Source organism: Bos taurus, chromosome 1 (genome assembly GCF_002263795.3).
Source record: "Bos taurus isolate L1 Dominette 01449 registration number 42190680 breed Hereford chromosome 1, ARS-UCD2.0, whole genome shotgun sequence".
Lineage (NCBI taxonomy): Eukaryota > Metazoa > Chordata > Mammalia > Artiodactyla > Bovidae > Bos > Bos taurus.
In genome coordinates this window covers 81848534-81868300 of record NC_037328.1, presented here as the reverse complement: position 1 = coordinate 81868300, position 19767 = coordinate 81848534, and the positions used below count along the sequence as shown (strand labels likewise).

At 38.7% G+C, this 19767-nt stretch overlaps 1 protein-coding gene across 3 annotated transcripts in view; it reads left to right on the top strand.

Moving 5' to 3' along the window:
- MAP3K13 (mitogen-activated protein kinase kinase kinase 13) overlaps positions 1-19767 on the top strand; it is a 161605-nt gene continuing 141838 nt past the window's right edge. The window contains exons 1-2 of one of the 3 annotated variants that reach the window (XM_059891150.1): positions 1-160; positions 2919-3045. The gene's annotated coding sequence lies outside the window, so the exon portion shown is untranslated. The remainder of the gene's footprint in view (positions 161-2918; positions 3046-19767) is intronic. The other 2 variants (XM_024997604.2, XM_010801213.4) reach the window with 2 other exon arrangements.

The window sequence follows — 19767 nt, the reverse complement described above, 5'->3', positions numbered from 1 at the left end:
ACTGCGTTGGGGACTTAGCGGGACTGCGGGCCCGGGAGGCATTCGAGCCGGACGCGACACCCGGAAGTTACGCCCTGGAGGCGGTACTCGGTTGTGGAGGGCGTCGCGATGGGCGGGGCGGAGCGTCCGTGGTCGTCCTGGAACCGTGGATTCCAGGCAGGTAACTTGCGTGCCGAACCCGGACCGGACACGGGTGGAAGTTGGGCTTGGGGGCTCAGTTTGCTCAAAACTCCAAACTCGGGCAGGGAAACGTGGCTCTCGCTTGCTATCGGGGCTGGAGGAAAGGCTCCTTGGCATACGGCTCCCTGGAGAGATAGGGATACGAAGAACTTTATAGGAACGGGGTCGTGAGGGCCGAGGTCATGGAGGAAATAACAGATAGGCTGAGTCTTCTAGGAATCGGTCATGGCTTGGGTGGGGGGGTTGGGGTGGGGGAGGTGATGGTCACAGGCTCATGACTGTTGGCGCTCGGAGGGGAAGACACAGAACCTGGACACTGAGATGAGCTGATGTAGAGTTCATTTCCCTCCTACCCGGTCCCCCATCCTATTCTGCTAGTAGGGAACAGCGACATCGTCTTTTCATTTCTTAATCTAGGACAGTGCCTTGTCACTATTAGGCATCATTAGATGCTGTCAAAAAATTGAATTAATGAACGCACGAACCCAATTCTGGCTCACTTGGGGGAGCTTCTAAACTTAAATGTTCCTACTTCTAAATGTAGAAGTGATGCCAGCTTAGTTTGCTAACTAGTGGCTTTGAGAATGTCAGTGCAGTAGAGGTTCGGGACGTTGTTATTGTTTTGTGGTTACTGAAACTTAGAAATGTGTCTTAATATTTTTCCCTGGGGTAGGTGGAGAGGAAAGGCGATCAGTTTGACTTTTTTCAGGTTTCTTCACTTTTCTGGGAATAATTTCAAGGTACCGGCCAGGAGTTGGCCATCAAATAAATTGCAGTTGTAGCAATGAGCTTCTAATTAGTGTTGGTGTTCCTGCGTGCTCAGTCGCTTCAGTCTTGCCCGACTCTGCGACCCTAGGGACTGTAGCCGGCCAGGCTCCTCTGTCCTGGGATTCTCCAGGCAAGAACACTGGAATGGGTGGCCAGGTCCTGCTCCAGGGAATCTTCATAACTCCTGCGGATCCTGCACTGCAGACGGATTCTTTACCACTTAGCCACCGGGGAAGCCCAATTAGTGTTTTAAGTGCTTCTTTTCTGTAATATGAACTTATTTTTCTTTTTCATAATGTTTTCTTTCTTAAACTGGGGTGCTTTTTACATTTGAAATGTACATGAGAAGTATTTCATAACAAAGATTAAAATAGTTATATACAAAAGTCCAGTCAGAGATTTCATCTGGTGGGTACACAGAAGTTTTGTGCATTGTGCCTCGGAAACCCCGTGGACTGCAGCTCACTAGGCTCCTCTGTCCCTGGAATTTTCTGGACAAGATTACTGGAGTGGGTTGCCGTTTTCTACTCCAGGAGATCTTCCTGTCCCAGGGATAGAACTGTTACCCCGTGTCTCCTGTGTCCCCTGCATTGGCAAATGGATTCTTTACCACTGAGCCACCTGGGAAGTCCACATAAAGGGTTAAGTCCTTCTAAATAGTTGTAGGAGGCTTCCAAAAGAATGAATCTCTGTAGGTTAAATTGTTTCCATAGTGAAGTATTTGTTTAGGTGTCTTGAATGAAATAGAGAGTGGGCATGTGCTAAGTCCCTTCAGTGGTGTCCCACCCTTTGCAACCCTATGTACTATACAGCCCACCAGGCTCCTCTGTCCATGGGATTCTCCAGGCAAGAATACTGGAGTGGGTTGCCATTTCTTCCTCCAGGGTACCTTCCTGACCCAGGGATCAAACCTGCATCTTTTCTGTCTCCTGCACTGGCAGGCTTACTGCTAGCGCCACCTGGGAAGCTCAAAGAGTGGGCATAGACCTAAATAACCTGATTCTTTTTGGTTGTCAAATGCGAAAAAAGTGCAGATGACACATCAGGCTTGTAGTAAGATCTGGGCATGAATCCCTATCTAGATGCATTGATTGATTTAGATCTAGGGAGGTGATTGTGTGTAGGGGTTTCATACTATCAAATGAGATGCTGCTGCTGCAAAGTCGCTTCAGTTGTGTCCGACTCTGGGTGACCCCATAGATGGCAGCCCACCAGGCCCCGCCATCCCTGGGATTCTCCAGGCAAGAACACTGGAGTGGGTTGCCATTTCCTCCTCCGATGCATGAAAGTGAAAAGTGAAAGTGAAGTCACTCAGTCGTGTCCAACTCTTATCGACCCCATGGACTGCAGCCCACCAGGCTCCTCCGTCCATGGGATTTTCCAGGCAAGAGTACTGGAGTGTGTTGCCATTGCCTTCTCCATCAAATGAGATAGTAGCTCCTAAATGGTTCTAGAATGTTGTTGTTGGTTTGGATGTAATGGAGTAGGGAAACCTGAATTTCTGGCTTTTTGTTTGTTTTACAAGGAAGAAACGAGTAACCATTTTTAGGTTTAACGATCTTAAGATGTTATTGAAAATAGGTTGGAAAAAACTAAAACTAGAGATTCGAATACCTTATTGAAGTCATACAGTTTTTAAAGTTTGCCTGCCTTTAAACCTTGTTTTCCCAATTTCTGGAAATTGCTGGCAACCAAATGATTTTCACCTTTCTGTGCTCTTACTATGGTATGTCCTTTAGGATACATGTAAATTTGGTACAAAGTAATGTTTTGAGATCCTCTAGATTGATGTTAATATTAATGTCATAAAGTCTAATTTTGCTACCTCAGTGTGCTGTTCAACGTCATGTCCATTAATTCTGCACATCTAAATGACTATATTTGTAATCTGTATGGTAACTGTTATTCATAATAAATTGGTATCCAAGTGGTGACTTACATATGTGCATTGACGTTCTTGAGGTTTTCAGTTTTGCAGAACTCTGATATCTGTGGACGCTAATATGGACTTCATTTAAAGAAATCCACGGACCAGGAAAGGACAAAAACATGAATCAGTTTGTATTTTGGCATTCAAATCCTAGCACTTTGGGAAAGGTAAGTTGTTAACTGTTTTATTTTAGGTGAAAAATATTGATAGAATAGCTCTGGATTGGTCTAGAAAATTATAGGATTTTGATTGAAAAATATAGGCTGAATCTCTTTGAATTATATTTTAATCCAGATCTTCCAAAGAAGTTTGAGTTTTGTTCATTATATATGAGGGAATGTTACTATTTCTCTGTAAAACTGATCAGAAATTAGAGAGATTGACAAGATATGTATTCTTGGAACATTATTGCTCTGTTTTCTTTCTGTTGAATCTTCCTTCAACATTTTAGAACCTGTAAGTATGGGGTTGCCAACAGTCATTAAATCATCGCACATCCAAATTTGGCTCTGTAATAGTATGTGTCCCAAATCTAGCCAATTTTATTTTATGCTTTAGGTTAAAGCAAGAAAAGAAGCCCCTAGGTGTCTTAAAAAAAAAAATCCTGTCTTACGTATGCTATTTTCCTTTTTCTCCATTTAAAAAAATATCTTAGATGATTCATTCTCCAGGCCTTTAATCTTTCTGTCCTAGGAGCAAGGTTCTCTTTTTAAAATTTCTATTTTTCCTGGTTGAAGAGTTTTTAATTTTAAAAACTTTTAACTTCTAACTTTGCAATAATATTAGGCACCTTTTAATCACTAATTATTAAACTTGTAGTTTTTCCTGGTCTCTGTAGACAAACTGGCTTCTTGTTTGGAATGCTTTCTAAAAATAGGTTTTACTTCTAGGATTCCATCTTTCAGATATATTTGCACTTGCACATAAAAATTTGTTTATAAACATATTCATCACCATATTATTTGAAAGTAAGAAAACAACAACAACAACTAGAAATAACCTGAACATCCTCAGCAGAGTCTGGTTAAATGAACGCTTTTATAGAATGTAGTATTTGCTGCTCTTAGAATGAGTTAGATCCATAGGTGGGGATAAGGAAAAATCTCTAAGATACGTTGTTAACTAACATAAACAATATAGAACTGTATGTATAGTATATTTTCATTTGTGTTTTTGAAAGCATATATTTCTATACATACCTGTAAAATTTCTTCAGATCCACATAAGGAACTTAGGGCACTTAAGGAACAGGTACTCCCAGGGAATGAGACTAGAAGTCTAGAGAAGGAAGGAGTCTCATGTTTTTTCTGTATTCTCTTTCTGGTGGATTGTTGTTGTTTTTTACTCTGAACATTTATTTTTAATGCTAAGAAACAAACAGCAAGGCTTTAGGTTAATTATGTGAACTCATTACTATTCCTTATGTCTATTGTCCTTATGATTATTTGCACTATTCAGGAGGAATGAGGTTGCACAAGTGAGTTGTTTATTTCAGAGCTGCATGAAAGGTTTGGTGATGTTTTAATATGTTTGTAATCTTGGCATTAGATTATTATTCATAATAAGAATTTGTTAATAAATTAGGTGCTTAGTGTTGCCGAGTTCAATGCCCATACACACTTCATAGCTTGTGCCTGACCTCCCTATGTGATGCGGGTGTTGTTACCTTGGTTTGCAAGCTATGCTTGGGTTGGATTGCCACGGTTCTTCTGAACCTCTCTTTACTGCTGAATGGATGGACTTGTTTGCATTGAATTACTGTTTAGCAACTCTACTCTTTAAACAGACCTTACTGTTATTATTTTACTTTGTTCTTGAAGTCTGGAACTGGCTTAAGGCATTTCAAAGAATGGCTTGTTCTCTCTGTTATAAAACCAGGAAGCCAGAAAGATCACTTAGATATATTTGGATAATTTCATTCTGCATTGAGAATATTCCTTTGAATTGCCTGTTTCTCTGCCTTGGACTCAGCAAAAATTTCTGATGACTTACTTCTCTAGCCATCTTTGTCTCTCTACACTTTCATTGGGTGAAATTTGGATTAAGAGTAGTGTATCAGTACAGTGAGTTATACAAGAAATTTGAAGATGTAATAGTACCATTTTGTTAGTGGAGGGATTTTATTTGAAACTTGCTGGAGAATAGGCTATGTAAGATACATACCTATGTAACACTACTGTCATAAAATATATCATTGTGTGTCTTGTTAGAAGCAAAATGAAGGCCACTAATCTAGGCCTTATAATTAATAGAATAGAACAGATTATGGTATGCCAGGTGTTTCAGATCAATACCACACGGGCTGACTGTTTTGCATATAAATCATTTCTATTAAATAATGCTTTGCTTCTTGAGATCTGTGAGACTAATCAGTACTGGCCACAGAAGGTTGGGAGGAGGGGGAATCACTGGGAAGAATGCCTAAAGTAGGAGTCCTTATTCTTGCTAAGAGAATGGATAGCAATGAATTGAATCCAAGGGTAGACTGTGTTTTCCTGAGTCAAGATGAATGAAGTAAAGGTGACTTATAGAAAGAAAAGAAATGAAAGTAAATTATATGTAGAGAACATAGAATTGGGCAGATACATGTGTGTGTGTGTGTGTGTGCAGGTACATATATAATACATTATATATTTAAAATGTATGTATATTATTATTTCACACATAAATATATTTTATATATTTTTGTGTGTGAAAACTACAAATTCTGCATAGGAAGGTATCCAGTTAATACAAGAGAAAAAAAAAAATCAGAATTTTAAGGCCTCAGAGCTGGACTGTTAGCGGTTAATTCATAATTGTGAGAACAGCTTGAAGAATTTTGGCAGTGTTAAAAGATCATTCACAGGGCCCAAGTGATGTAAAGATAGACAAAAGCCTGAGGATGAGAAAGTTAAAATTTAGTAACACGTAACATTATGGTTAAGGGTATCTTTTAAGATTCTGTTTTGTGCCATTGTTTTGAGTAGGGGGGAAAAGAAGAACTGAAAAATATATTGCTGTTCAATTTGAATTCAGCTAGATTCATAAGCTTTTCCTAGTGTGCCAATTGTATATGACCAAAATGGGTTAATTGGACCCATTACCTACAAAGCAATTAGTTTTTGTATATTAATTATTAGATAAACCTGGAAGAAGGAGAGAATTGTTTTTAATCAATCTTATGATTATATAAAAGGACGACTGTGATGATCCAAGTTGAGAGCACTGAGACTACTTTGTTTAGAAAAAAGAAGACTTGGGAACAGTTGGAGAAATGCCATAGGAAGTGCACTTGTTCTCTGTTATTTGAAGCCAAAATTAGTTCTAAATGAGAGAAGGTATAGATAGAACTAGTCAACAGTGGAGCAGATTGTGTCCAGAGGCAGTGAACGCCGAGTCGTTAGGGTCTCTTAAGCAAATTTTGAATGTTGGCAGTGTTGTAGAGGGTACTTCTCATTGTTTGGAAGATTGTACCAAATTATTAATAAGGTATCTTTTAAATCTGAAAAAAAATTATACTGCAGTAAAGTGTTTTATTATGGTATGTGTATATGTTCTGTTATCCCTGTATTTAAATTCTGAGAGCTAACTTACCTGCTGCTCATTCAGCTACTAACTTCAGTTAACATATAACCAGGAAATAAAATTACCTGAGCTTCCAAATTATAAGACACAAAATCTATATGCTTTTCTCAGGTCTTTACTCAGTTCATTTACATTTAGACACAGTTTAACATGCTTAATTAACTGGATCTAACTCCAGTGTATTAGAAGCAACAGATTCTGAGTGGGCCAAAAAGGAAGTTACTCGGTTGTGTCCAGCCCTTTGCAACCCCATGGACTATACAGTCCAAGGAATTCTCCAGGCCAGAATACTGGGGTGGGTAGCCTTTCCCTTCTCCAGGGGATCTTCCCAACCCAGGGATCGAACCCAGGTCTCCCTGCATTGCAGGAGGATTCTTTACCAACTGAGCCACAAGGGAAGCCCATCAAATAGAGGCAGGCACATTGACAAGTGTGGACAGCAACAAAGTCAGAAAATTGACCAATTAATTTGAAATTGGTAGCAACCCAGGCTTTTTGGTGAGATGAAAACTCTTCTGTGTTCATGGATATTCAAAATGATAACCCTGACTGAACTTAAATAATTTGTGTTCAGTATTTTCTATTTAAGAATACCTAAATTTTAGAAAGATTTCTTTAGTTTGTTTTGTAAGACAGATATTTGGCATCTGGAGAGGGTACGTGCATTGTACGGTATAAAGAGTTAGGCCTCTAGAGCAGTAAACATAGATTTGGATCTGGGCTCTAGTATCTACTTGCTGTTCTATTAATTAAGTTTATTATTCAGTCTAAGCCTCAATCTCTTCTAGAAAATAAGAAGTTACTGAAAAGTAAGTGTATGTAAAAGCTTTGCTTATATTAGGTGTTAAGTAAATAATAGCTATTATTATTTCATTATTACTGTAAAGCCTACTCTACCTTGAATTTCTTTCTCTTCAAATAGAGTAGGAACAAACTTAACCTGATAATTTTATTGTAAGTTTATATATATTAATGCTAATAAAGATGATGACATGCTTAAAAAACCTTTTTTAAAAATCATGTAAATAATCCATGTTCCACTTTATAAAAAATAGGATGTAGAAAAAAAAGATATGTATATCCCTCCCAAAAGGAGTAAAGTCATCTATAATCCTCTACCACTGTTAATATTTAAGTGACGTGCTTTATTATTATTACTTTGGGCTGTGCTGGGTCGTCGTTGCTGCACGGGCTTTTTCTCTAGTTGTTGGTAGGCCGGGGCTACTTCGAAGTTGCGGCGTGTGGGCTTCTCACTGTGGTGACTTCTCTTATTGCAGAGCACGGGCTCAGTACTTGCAGCTCTCGGGACTCTAGAGCACAGTCCTGGTAGTTGTGGTGCAGAGGCTCCAGGGGTCAAACCCACATCTCCTGCATTGGCAAGCAGATTCTTTACCATCTAGAAGAATCTGCCCGCCAATGCAGAAGACGCAGGTTCAGTTCCTGGGTCAGAAAGATCCTCTGGAGAAGGGAATGGCTAGCCACTCCAGTATTCTTGCCTGGAGATTTCCGTGGACAGAGGAGCCTGGCAGGCTACAGTCCATGGAGTCACAAAGTCAGACATGAGTGTGTGACTAACACACACACAGACACACACACAAAGCCACCAGGGAAGCCGCGTGCTTTAAAGTGCCTTGACGTCCCTATAGGATGTCACTTCTGAGTATTGACGTCTGAAACTGATTCTACCTTACTGCTATTGGAAAACGCAAATTAGTCACTACACTTGCTATTCTGGGGAGAAGGAAATGGCAACCCACTCCAGTACTCTTGCCTGGAAAATCCCGTGGACGGAGGAGGCTGGTAGGCTACAGTCTATGGGGTCGCTTAGAGTCCGACACGACTGAGCGACTTCACTTTCACCTTTCACTTTCATGCATTGGAGAAGGAAATGGCAACCCCCTCCAGTGTTCTTGCCTGGAGAATCCCAGGGACGGGGGAGCCTGGTGGGCTGCCGTTTATGAGGTCGCACAGAGTCGGACACGACTGAAGCGACTTAGCAGCAGCAGCAGCTTGCTATTCTGAATATGCAGTGAAAGATTGTGACATGACACAATGTTGATTTAAAGAAAGCCCTAGTTCTAGAAAGCTTTGTGTAATGAAAACAGTTTTGTTAGAGGAGTGGGTGTACGTTGGTGCTGTGGGGCTGGTTGGCCTGAGTTTGAATTCTGACTCCACCCTTTACTAGCTCCGGAAGCTACCTGAAATTTCTTAACTTCTCTGGACCTGTTTCTTCACATGTAAATTGGGGATAATAGTAATACTTAATTTATGAGATCATTTTGAGGAATTACTCAAAGTGCTTAGAGTAGTCCTGGCACAAAGTATAGACTCAGTAAACACAAATTGCTCTTATTAATTTTTAAAAGCTTAATTCTTTCTTGGGGGAAAAAAAAGCATGTTTACTGGAGCAGATTAAAGAAATAAGTTAGAATGAGCACAAGAGTAGTCAGTGAGATATACTACATGTTTATCTTTTGAACTTGCAAAGTGGTCTGAAATTTTCCATTCGAAGGCTTTGTTAATTTTTCTACCCGTTTAAATCTTCTCAAATCATGATATTCCCAATTTAGCTTCTTTATTTACCCCACAAAATCAATTTCATTTTATGTTGTCTCATCCAACAAATATTTTGGCCATGCTTTCAAAAATCAAAAGCCCAGGAAATTATCATTAAATCAGTTTATCTGACTACAGCCCATGGTGGTTCTGTAAGAACTTTAAATTCAGTTGCAATTTGATGTGAAGAATGTTAATCAAAGTGATAAACCCATGAACGTATTTATTCTTTCAGTACACTATAGCTCTTTAAAATCTCTTTCCTTTTCTTCTTAATTCCTTTTTGTTTTCTTCTTTTGCTCTTTCAGCATTGTATCTAGCAATCTGATTAAATACTGTTCAAAGAATTACAGTTTTTCGAATCCCTCAAGAACTTTTATTAGACTTGCTAGTAGTATCTTTATGTGTTTTGTTTTGAAGTATCAAGTACAAATTTTTGAAGACCCTGAGGCCTACCATAATTATGTGTTCAAGATTTGAGTTTGAATTACTTCATCAAGACTTAGATCCTCTTCAAAAGCCTCAAGTCTCACCTGTATTAAAGCTCTCCTTTGAACCCTCTCACAAAAATAAAAGCTTAAATGACTCAAGTCCATTAGTACCTTGCCTTTTATATCCTTTTCTCTGATTTCTCTTCAATTTCCTTGGCCTTTAGTGTCTTTCATGTTGCTTATGTTCCTTTAGACTACAGCCAAGGAATCTGTGCTTTCCAAAAGAATGTGTGTCCAGGGCCATACGTTTTCACTGATAGAGAAGTGTAAATTTAGCGTGATAAGCTTAGAATCAGGTCTTTTGTTGTATCCTATAAAAACCTGAGTCAACACTAAGAAGATGAGGACGAAGTGGTAAAAATATGTGAGGTCAGATTATGCTCTCAGAACCTATGTGTTTTAGAGAAAAGAACCCTCAACCTAAAATTTAATGATTCTTAGTCTCTCAACTGGGCTTCCTGGTGAGGTAGTAAATAATTTGACTCCCAGTGCAGGAGACACAAGAGATGTGGGTTCAGTCTCTGGGTTAGGAAGATTCCATGAAGAAGGAAATGACAACCCACTCCAGTATTCTTGCCTGGGAAATCCCATGGACAGAGGAGCCTGGTGGGCTATAGTTCATGGGCTTGCAAAAAGAGCTGGACACAATTTAGCAGTTATACAACAGCAGATATCTATGTGGTTTAATCCCTCATCTTCAGATCCTTCAAGTCATATGTTACCTTCTCATTAAGGCTATAACAACTTATTTAAAATAGTAACCTCACCACCACCCCCAAGGCACCCCTATTCCCCTCTCTGCTTTACTTTTCTCCCTGATACTTATCTCTGCCTGATGTCCTGTTCACCAGTGCTCTCCCCAGCACCAGAACAGTGCCAGATGCACAGTAGGTGTTTAGAAGATATTTATTAAGTGAATGAATTTAACTGGTATTCACAGAGGTATGTGTTTGGGACAATAAACCGAATTATGGGGACCTAGTATTTTTTAATGACTTTTAAAAGGATGAATTAATTAAATTTATTTATAGCTTACTTTGTTCTTAATATTTGAAGCAGCTTCTAAAAAGGCATATAGTATAGTGGGATGAAGACATATAAAAAGAACAAAACAAAGTGTGTGAATTGATAATAGTAACATTAAACTGGGGTAAAGTTAATGTAAGAAGGTTCTCCATAGTGACTAAGGGCAGATTGTAAATTTGACTCGTTAAAGAATTGCTCAGAAATGATAATTGGACTCGAATCATGAACTCTGTTCTGTGGCACAGGTCACAGACATTTGAATCTTACCTAGGAACCCAGAAAACCTATTTGGTTTAACTATAAGAACTTGTGAGATTACTCTTATAAAAATACTTGCTTTCTATATTAGGAAATTTCCTATTGGTATAAATTTGATGCTGACCGTCATAGCTGTCAGCCTCTGCTTCTGTTGTGTTAGGACATTTCCAAAGTTGATTCAAAGGTTTGCTGTCAAAGATACCAACCAGGACCTCAATTACTCTGACTTCTCCTACTTGTAGGGTAGTGTGAGATTCCAGTGGTTGTGACTCCCTTTTAAGATACATAATCGGAGCTTAGAAATAGGTTTTTCATTGTGCGATATACACATATATCAAGTTACTCATATATCAAATTATTGTATTGCATACCTTAGACTAATGTAAGGTTGTATGTCAATTATATCTCCATAAAACTAGGGGGAAAGGTTTTTATACAATCAACCACTGAATTGGGGTGGAGAATTGGGAGTTAAATAGGTGAATTAGACTTCAAGAACCCTTTCACTGATAGAGTAACCAAAATCAGCTATTCTGTGTACATGTGAAATTAAATGGGACGTTGTGCAGTAATATATGTCTTTCTGTTCATGAGATGTATACGTTCCAAATTCTGTGTTGTCTTTTTCTTGTCATTTAAAATAAATAAATGAACACTAAACAAAACTGAGAATTCTGGAAATGCCTGTAGGCCAGAGATAAAGTGAGGGCTGCAAGAGGGGTAGACAGTAAACTCTGCAGTGTTTCATTAAACAGAGATGGCATTTTGAGACAAAAGAGGACAATATTTAGCTAAGTGGTGTTCCAGTGGCAAAATATCCTTTTATTTGACTTTTTCTTATTTTTTTACCTTTCTCCTTTCTATCTTTGACCTGGAGATAAGCAGTACTTTGGGAAGGCAACGTCTATCCTGTCCTATTTTTCAGATAGAAGGGAAGTAAATGAACATCAGACTTTTAGGGAAATAATGAAAACATGACTTTAAAAAAAGAATTTATGTTCCACATATTTCAAAGTCAGAATATGGGGAGACATCCCACTCCAGTGTTCTTGCCTGGAGAATCCCAGGGATGGGGGAGCCTGGTGGGCTGCAGTCCATGGGGTCGCGAAGAGTCGGACACGACTGAGCGGCTTCTCTTTGACTTTTCACTTTCATGCATCGGAGAAAGACATGGCAACCCACTCCAGTGTTCTTGCCTGGAGAATCCCAGGGACGGGGGAGCCTGGTGGCCTGCCGTCTATGGGGTCGCACAGAGTTGGACACAACTGAAGCGACTTAGCAGTAGTAGCAAGACACTACAGAAACATTCAGTTCAGTTCAGTCGCTCAGTCATGTCTGACTCTTTGTGACCCCATGAACCGCAGCACGCTAGGCCTCCCTGTCCATCACCAACTCCCAAAGTTCACTCAAACCCACGTCCATTAAGTCGGTGATGCCATCCAACCATCTCATCCTTTGTCGTCCCCTTCTCCTCCTGCCCTCAATCTTTCCCAGCATCAGGGTCTTTTCCAAGGAGTCAGTTCTTCGCATCAGGTGGCCAAAGTATTGGAGTTTCAGCTTCAGCATCAGTCCTTCCAGTGAATATTCAGGACTGATTTCCTTTAGAATGGACTGGTTGGATCTCCTTGCAGTCCAAGGGACTCTCAAGAGTCTTCTCCAACACCACAGAAACATTAAGGTGAACAATTTGCATAAAGGGAAGGTAATTTCAACAAAAGCTTTATAACATGTTGCTAATTAAATGATCATATTGGGTTATATTTAATCTCTTAAGTATACATTATTCTAACAGTATATAAGTATACTTTATGCTAGTTTAAAATGTACTCATTTTGCTTTACATATTTTATTTGATGGAACTTTATGTTCATTTTTTAAGGAAATCAAACGTCTCTTCATTTTGGCATTTGATGAGTAACAGTAAAAACTTGAGAACAGACAGAACTATCAGTGTAAAAATAAAGCAAAGGTCATCATATTTTCTGGCATAAGTGGTATAGGAGCAGAAGGATCTTGTTTTCAGCAAAAGTGTTGAAATGGCAGAAAGAAAATATCCCCAACAACTTTGCTGACACAAATTTTGCTACAGTGAGGACAAAAAAAATTGTCCCAGGTTTTAACTCAATATTTCCTGAACTGTGTTACTCAGAAAGGCTGATACAGCTAAAAGATACTTCGTAAACCAAAATGGTTCTATAATGACTTAAGTTTGGAAAATGTCACATTCTTTTTTAGAAATTTATAATGCAAATTAGCATTTTCCAAACCTATATGTGGCTAGCAAAGAGTCCGACACCACTGAGCAACTTTCATGTATGTGTGGCTAGAACTCTTTTTAATAACCCTTGGAAGAAGGTTTCATGCATAGAATGAAATGCTATTCAAGATTGAAGTGCTAAAATTGAAATTCATAGAAATGCTGTTCTAGATTGAAAAATAAATTTGAAATATATATTCATACATATATACATGTATGTTAATATATTCTATTATAGCATAATATTTTATATCTTCTGAAGTTAATAAATCCTGATTGTCAATGAAATTTTTATTCAGTATCTTTAATGAATATAGAGGTTAGAATATTAAGATTATTTCAAAATTTGCACACATGTACTAAATTGAATGGTCATTAAATAATAGTATAGCACTGACATAGATAATCACTTATCTTTTCCTGGACACATTTTCTTTACTTGTCTTCCAGTTCATCGTGCCCTTCAGACTTTCCTCCTCCTTCTCTGACTATTCCTTGTAGTCTACTCTGTTTCTCTTCAGTTTTTTTGACTTCTAAACACTGGAGTGCCCTAGAGATCAATCCCAGAACCTTATCTCTTTTCTACCTAGAGTCATTTCTCTTATCTACTCTCAAAGTTTTAATACCTTAAATACCAGAACATTTTTAATCTCCAGCTTAGACCTCTCCTTTTAGCTCCAGATGTATAAATATCTACCAGCTTAACATCTCCATGTATATGTCTACCATTCATCTCAAATTTAGCATTTTCAAAACTGAACAGCTGATCATCCCTCTCATCAAACTTCTTTTTAATTTTCCTAATCTCGGTAACAGACAATTCTGTCATTATTGTTTCTCAGCCTGGGAGTTATCCTTGATGCCCCTCTTTCTCTCATGCCAACCATCTGATCCTTGAGAAAGTCCTGTTGGCTCTGCCCTAAACGTACAGGCAGAGTCCAGTCACTTCTACCTCCTACCTTAACCTTCTTTCTTCTACCCTTGCCCCTTTCTATCAACACAGCAGCCAAAGTGATCCTGTTAAACAGAAGTAACATCAAGTCACTCTGCTCAAAACTCCAGTAGCTTCCTGTCTGACTAATAAAAACCCTTTGACGTGATCTGCTCCTACTCTTCACCAGGTCACCTGTTTCAGCCTTCTGTCTGTTTTAAGGATTTTGCTGGTGCTGTGCCCTGTGCTTGGAATGATCTAGAAACCGTGTGGCACTTTCCCTCACCTCCTTCAGGATCTGACTCGGAGGTCACACTAGCTACACTCCCGACTCTTCTTCCCAGCCACCACACACATGCTTATACTTCTTAATCCCTTTTCTTGCTTTCTTTTTCTCCTTCTCACTATATAATATTCCATGTCTTGTCTTGTCTACTTCTTTATCCCAGCTCCAAATATAAGCTGCATGTGAGGAGAGTGATTTGCTTTGTCTTTTTTATTCTCTGCTGTAACCCTAGTGCCTAGAACAGGGTTTAACTCATAGTGAGAACTAAATAAATATTTGTTGAGTGAATGAATGAATCATGTATGAAATTGCTCAAGTGGTTGAATATAGTATTGCTTAATTGCCTTAATGTGGCTGAATATAAAATAATTAAAGGCTTTTTGTTTACTGAAATCAAAGTATTTTTGACATAATGGGAAAAATCCCATTTAAGCTCAGACTTTCTCAAAATGTCAGTGTATGTTTATACTCATTCGGTTACTGCTTATCAAACCCTGGATATTTTCAGGTATGCTGTCAGGATGCAATTAAGTAATGCTTTCAATAGGTTTGTTGTTGTTCAGTCGCTCAGTCATCATGTCCAACTCTGAGACCCCATGGACTGCAGCGTGTCAGTCTTCCTTGTCCTTCACCATCTCCTGGAGCTTGCTCAAACTCATGTCCATTGAGTCGGTGATGCCATCCAACCATCTCATTCTCTGTCGTCCCCTTCTCCTCCCACCTTCAATCTTTCCCAGCATCAGGGTCTTTTCCAGTGAGTCAGCTCTTCGCATCTGGTGGTCAAAGCATTGGAGCCTCAGCTTCAGCGTCAGTCCTTCCAATGAATATTCAGGATTGATTTCCTTTAGAATTGACTGGTTTGATCTCTTTGCAATTCAAAGGACTCTCAAGAGTCTTCTTCAACACCACAGTTCAGAAGCATCAGTTCTTCAGCACTCAGCCTTCTTTGTGGTCCAACTCTCACATCCATTCATGGCTACTGGAAAAACCATAGCTTTGACTATACGGACCTTTGTCGGCACGGTAATGTCTCTGCTTTTTAATATGCTGTCTAGTTTGGTCATAGCTTTTCTTCCAAGGAGCAAGCATCTTTTAATTTCATGGATGCAGTCACCATCTGCAGTGATTTTGGAGCCCAAGAAAATAAAGTCTGTCACTGTTTTCATTGTTTCCCCATCTATTTGCCATCAATAGGTTAGAACTAAGTAAGTTACTCTTGAATGGGTAACGAAAATATAGTCAATAAGTAGTAGTATTTTTTTCCTAAACCTGCCATAGCATGTAAAAATAGATGTATATAAAATGGTAGCTAATTTACTTGGAGAAAATAAGAGTGAACGTATAAATAAAAAATCACCGAAGAAAGCTCAAGAAGAAAAGATTGACTTCCAAAATTGTATGTGCTACAATGTAGTTGCCCTTGAAACCATATGGTATTAGTACAGATAGGTCAGAATGTAAGGAGCAAGACTGAAAACCAAAATTAGGCACATCAGCATTAAGAGGATTATTTTGAAAAACAAAAACCTAACCTGTGAATCAGAAATTAGCATGGATCCAATTCAGAAGAAAAAGCACTAGTATATGTACTGCACGTGCATATGTAGAATGAAGACAAAGATGGAAACAAATACCAAGATAAAGATTTGTGAAATCAAGTTGTTTAGAGATTGTTTAATAAGCATGGACTATTAAAGTGATAACATTTTCTTAGTATACCTAACGTATGCCAAAATTAAAAGTATTAATAAACAGAGCAAATAAAACAAAGTGCTTTCTGGACATGGTTTTAGATATTTTAAAAAATCATTTGCAATTACATGTGGAAATTAAATAAAAATCTTTTAAATCTAAAGTTCATATTAAACTATGGGAGGAGAATTTTGCTTCTGTTTAAGACGTAGAAAGTTGCAAAGAGAACATTTCTCTCACTCCTAACATTAGAAAAACCTGATAATCCACAAAGACATGACTTTTCTTGAGTCCATGAGAGAGTTGGCTTCACAAGGCAGTCAGGTAAACTGAAATTCCAAAGACAAGCCCTTCTGAGAAGAGATGGGGCACGGAACTGTTTTTACCTTTGGCAGAGCATGGGAGGAAGCAGTGACCAGCATAAAAGGGTGGTTGCTAAAGAAAAAGTTAAAATTTTAACAAATTCTTGATGTCTGAATATGGGGCTGGAATAACAGTCTAGAATAACTGGGAGCCCCAGACACAAGGCAGTCTGCACTCACTCAAGCTCTTCTCTACAGATCCCTGTGTTAATTTCCTAGGGCTGCCAAAACACAAGTGCCACAAACCAGAATAAGCTAAAACACCAGCAATTCTATCATAGTTCTGGATGCAAGAAGTCCAAAATCAAGGAGTTGGCTGTGCTGTCTGTCTCTCGGAAGATTGTAGGAAAGAATCTACTCCATGCCTTTCTCTCTCTCTCCTTTTAAAAATTGATATTGGATAGTTTTTATTATTTTTCATTTTTGTTTTATGTTGGAGTATAGTTTATCTCCCTGCATTTCTCCTAACCTCTGGCATTTGCTGACAGTTCTCAGTATTGCTTGCTTTGTGACAGCATAGCTCTAATCTCTGCCTTCATCTTCACGTGATTGCCTTCTTGATGTGTGTGTGTCTGTGTCTCTGTTGCGCCTTCCCAACGTCTTAACCATTTAAGTGTACAGTAGTGTTACCTTTATGCACACTGTACAGCATATAAGTTTTGCCACGTTGTGTTCTCATTTCATTTGTCTCAAGATATTTCCTAATTTCCCATGTGTTTTCTTCCTTGGTGCGTTGGCAGTTCATAATGTGTTTAATTTCCACATATTTATGCATTTTCCCATTTGTGTTCTTCGGCTCCTGAAGTTGTTCTTTTTTTTATACTTTATCTTTGCTGATAGTCTTGTTTTGTTCATGCATCATTTCCCTGATTTTCTTTAGTTGTCTGTGTTCTTTGTAGCACATTGAGCATCTTCAAGATGATTGTTTTCATTCTTTGTCAGGTAATTCATGAACCTCCATTTCTTCAGGGTCAGTTTCTGGAGATTTATTTTGTTCCTTTGGTTGAGCCATGTTTCCTCCTTTCTTACTATGCCTTCTTGTTTTCTGCTGGAATTCGCACATTTAAAAAAAACTGCTACCTCTCCCAGTTCTAGGGACTGGCTTCATAAGGGGAAGACCGTCACCAGTCAGCTCTACTGAAAATTCTGGGAGCCTCTCAAGCCTTGTGTGAAAATGCATCTTCTCTGAGCTTGTATGAATTGTATTGTAAGATCTTACGGAAAAACCCAAATGAACTTTGACCAAACAAGTATCAGTTCAGTTCAGTTGCTCAGTCGTGTACGACTCTTTGTGACCCCATGAATTGCAGCACGCCAGGCCTCCCTGTCCATCACCAACTCCTGCAGTTCACTCAGACTCACATCCATTGAGTCGGTGATGCCATCCAGCCATCTCATCCTCTGTCGTCCCCTTCTCCTCCTGCCCCCAATCCCTCCCACCATCAGAGTCTTTTCCAATGAGTCAACTCTTTCCATGAGGTGGCCAAAGTACTGGAGTTTCAGCTTTAGCATCATTCCTTCCAAAGAAATCCGAGGGCTGATCTCCTTCCCAATTAGTTTATTTTTCAGGCGTTTGTAATCTTTTGCTCCCTCTGGTGTTGATCTATAGTATTGCTGGTTTTCTGGTTCTAGAACCAGTCTGCGAGGTCTCTTCTGTTGTCAGCGGGACTTGACTTCCTAGGAGTTGAGTCAGAGGTGTTTCGAGTTAACCAATTTTGTGTCTCAAAACTATGTCTCTAAAGAACTCAAAAGAGTGGAATTTTGATCTGAGTAGTACCTTAGGACTTTCTCCTACTTTAGAATGACTTTTCTGGGGAATATTCCTAGTAGTACTCGTTGTTGCTTCCATTCTTTGAGAATGTCAGTCTTGCAGTCCCATGCATCTGCTGTCATTCCCTGAGACATCTTTGCTCATTTTCTTGCCAGCCCAGGAAGGTCTTCAAGACTTCACATTCTCTTTAGTTATTGTTTGACTCTCCTTTCCTTCTCATTCAGCTGTTTTCAAAGAATTTCTGTGCTTTTTTGGTTGAAATTAAGAGAAAAGAAAGGATGGGGGGGAGAGAGTCAGACACATTTTTTAAAAATATGGTGGTTCTATGTATTTGCTGAAATTATTAAAATATTAATTGCATCACTGTTTTAAAAGAAAAAGAACAGTCTGAAGTTCTATTAAGAAAATGGATGAATGAACCTCAGTTCATTCATTGTAATAAATTTCATCAGTGCATTATAGAGCTTTTATCAACATGGATCAATCTCAAAAAAAGCTGTGTAAAATAAGTTTTGGAAGGATCTTACGAATTTTCATAAAGATGAAAAATAGTACAGTCGACCTCTTAAATAACATGAGGACTAAGGACACTGACCCTTACACAGTCAAAAATCCACATATAACTTTTGACACCTCTGAAATTTAACTACTAATAGCTTATTGTTGACAGGAAGCCTCACCTATAACATAAACAGTCAATTTATATGTATTTTGCATGTTATATGTATTATATGTTGTATTCTTTTTAATTGGAGGTTAATTACTTTACAATATTATAGTGGCTTTCACCATACATCAATACAAATCAGCCACGGGTTATTCTTATAGTAAAATAAGCTAGAGAAAAGAAAATAGTATTAAGGAAATCATAAGGAAGAGAAACTATAGGTACAGTTGTTTAGTCGCTAAGTCATATGCAACTCTTTGCAATCCCACGAACTGTAGCCCACCAGGCTCTTTCTGTACATGGGATTTCCCAGACAAGAATACTAGAGTGGGTTGTCATTTCTTTCTCTAGCAGGTACAGTGCTGTGTGCTTAGTGGCTCAGGCATGTCTGACTCTTTGTGACCCCGTGGACTGTAGCCCACCAGGCTCCTCTGTCTGTGGGGATTCTCCAGGCAAGAATACTGGAGTGGATTGCCATGCCCTCCTCAAGGGGATCCTCCCAACCCAGGTCTCATACCCAGGTCTCCTGCATTGCAGGCAGATTCTTTTCCATCTGAGCCACCAGGGAAGCCCAATAGGTACAGTACTGTACCATATTTATCAATACCATATGTTTACATCTGTTTACAAGATGAGCCATCTGTCAGTACCTACATCAATATTGTGTTATGTGATACAAAACATGGTAGATGTTATCCATGTTACTAACACTGGACATCAAAAATGAAAAAATAATGAGATAATGTGAAAAAGAAATTCATATTTATACAGATATAACAATTGATACAGATTTATACAGATATAACATTGATAATGAAGAAGTAGCAGTATGACTGCTTTATGGAAGCCGAATGTATCAGTATGATTGCTTCATGTTAGCTCAGCCTATACACTAATGAGTGAATCATTATAAAATTTTCATGGCATAGATATTACTATATTATTCATAATGCAATATTAGAAACACTTAAAAAAAAGCCTTATCTATGATAATAAGCTATTTCTCCATTTAGAAAGGCATAGTG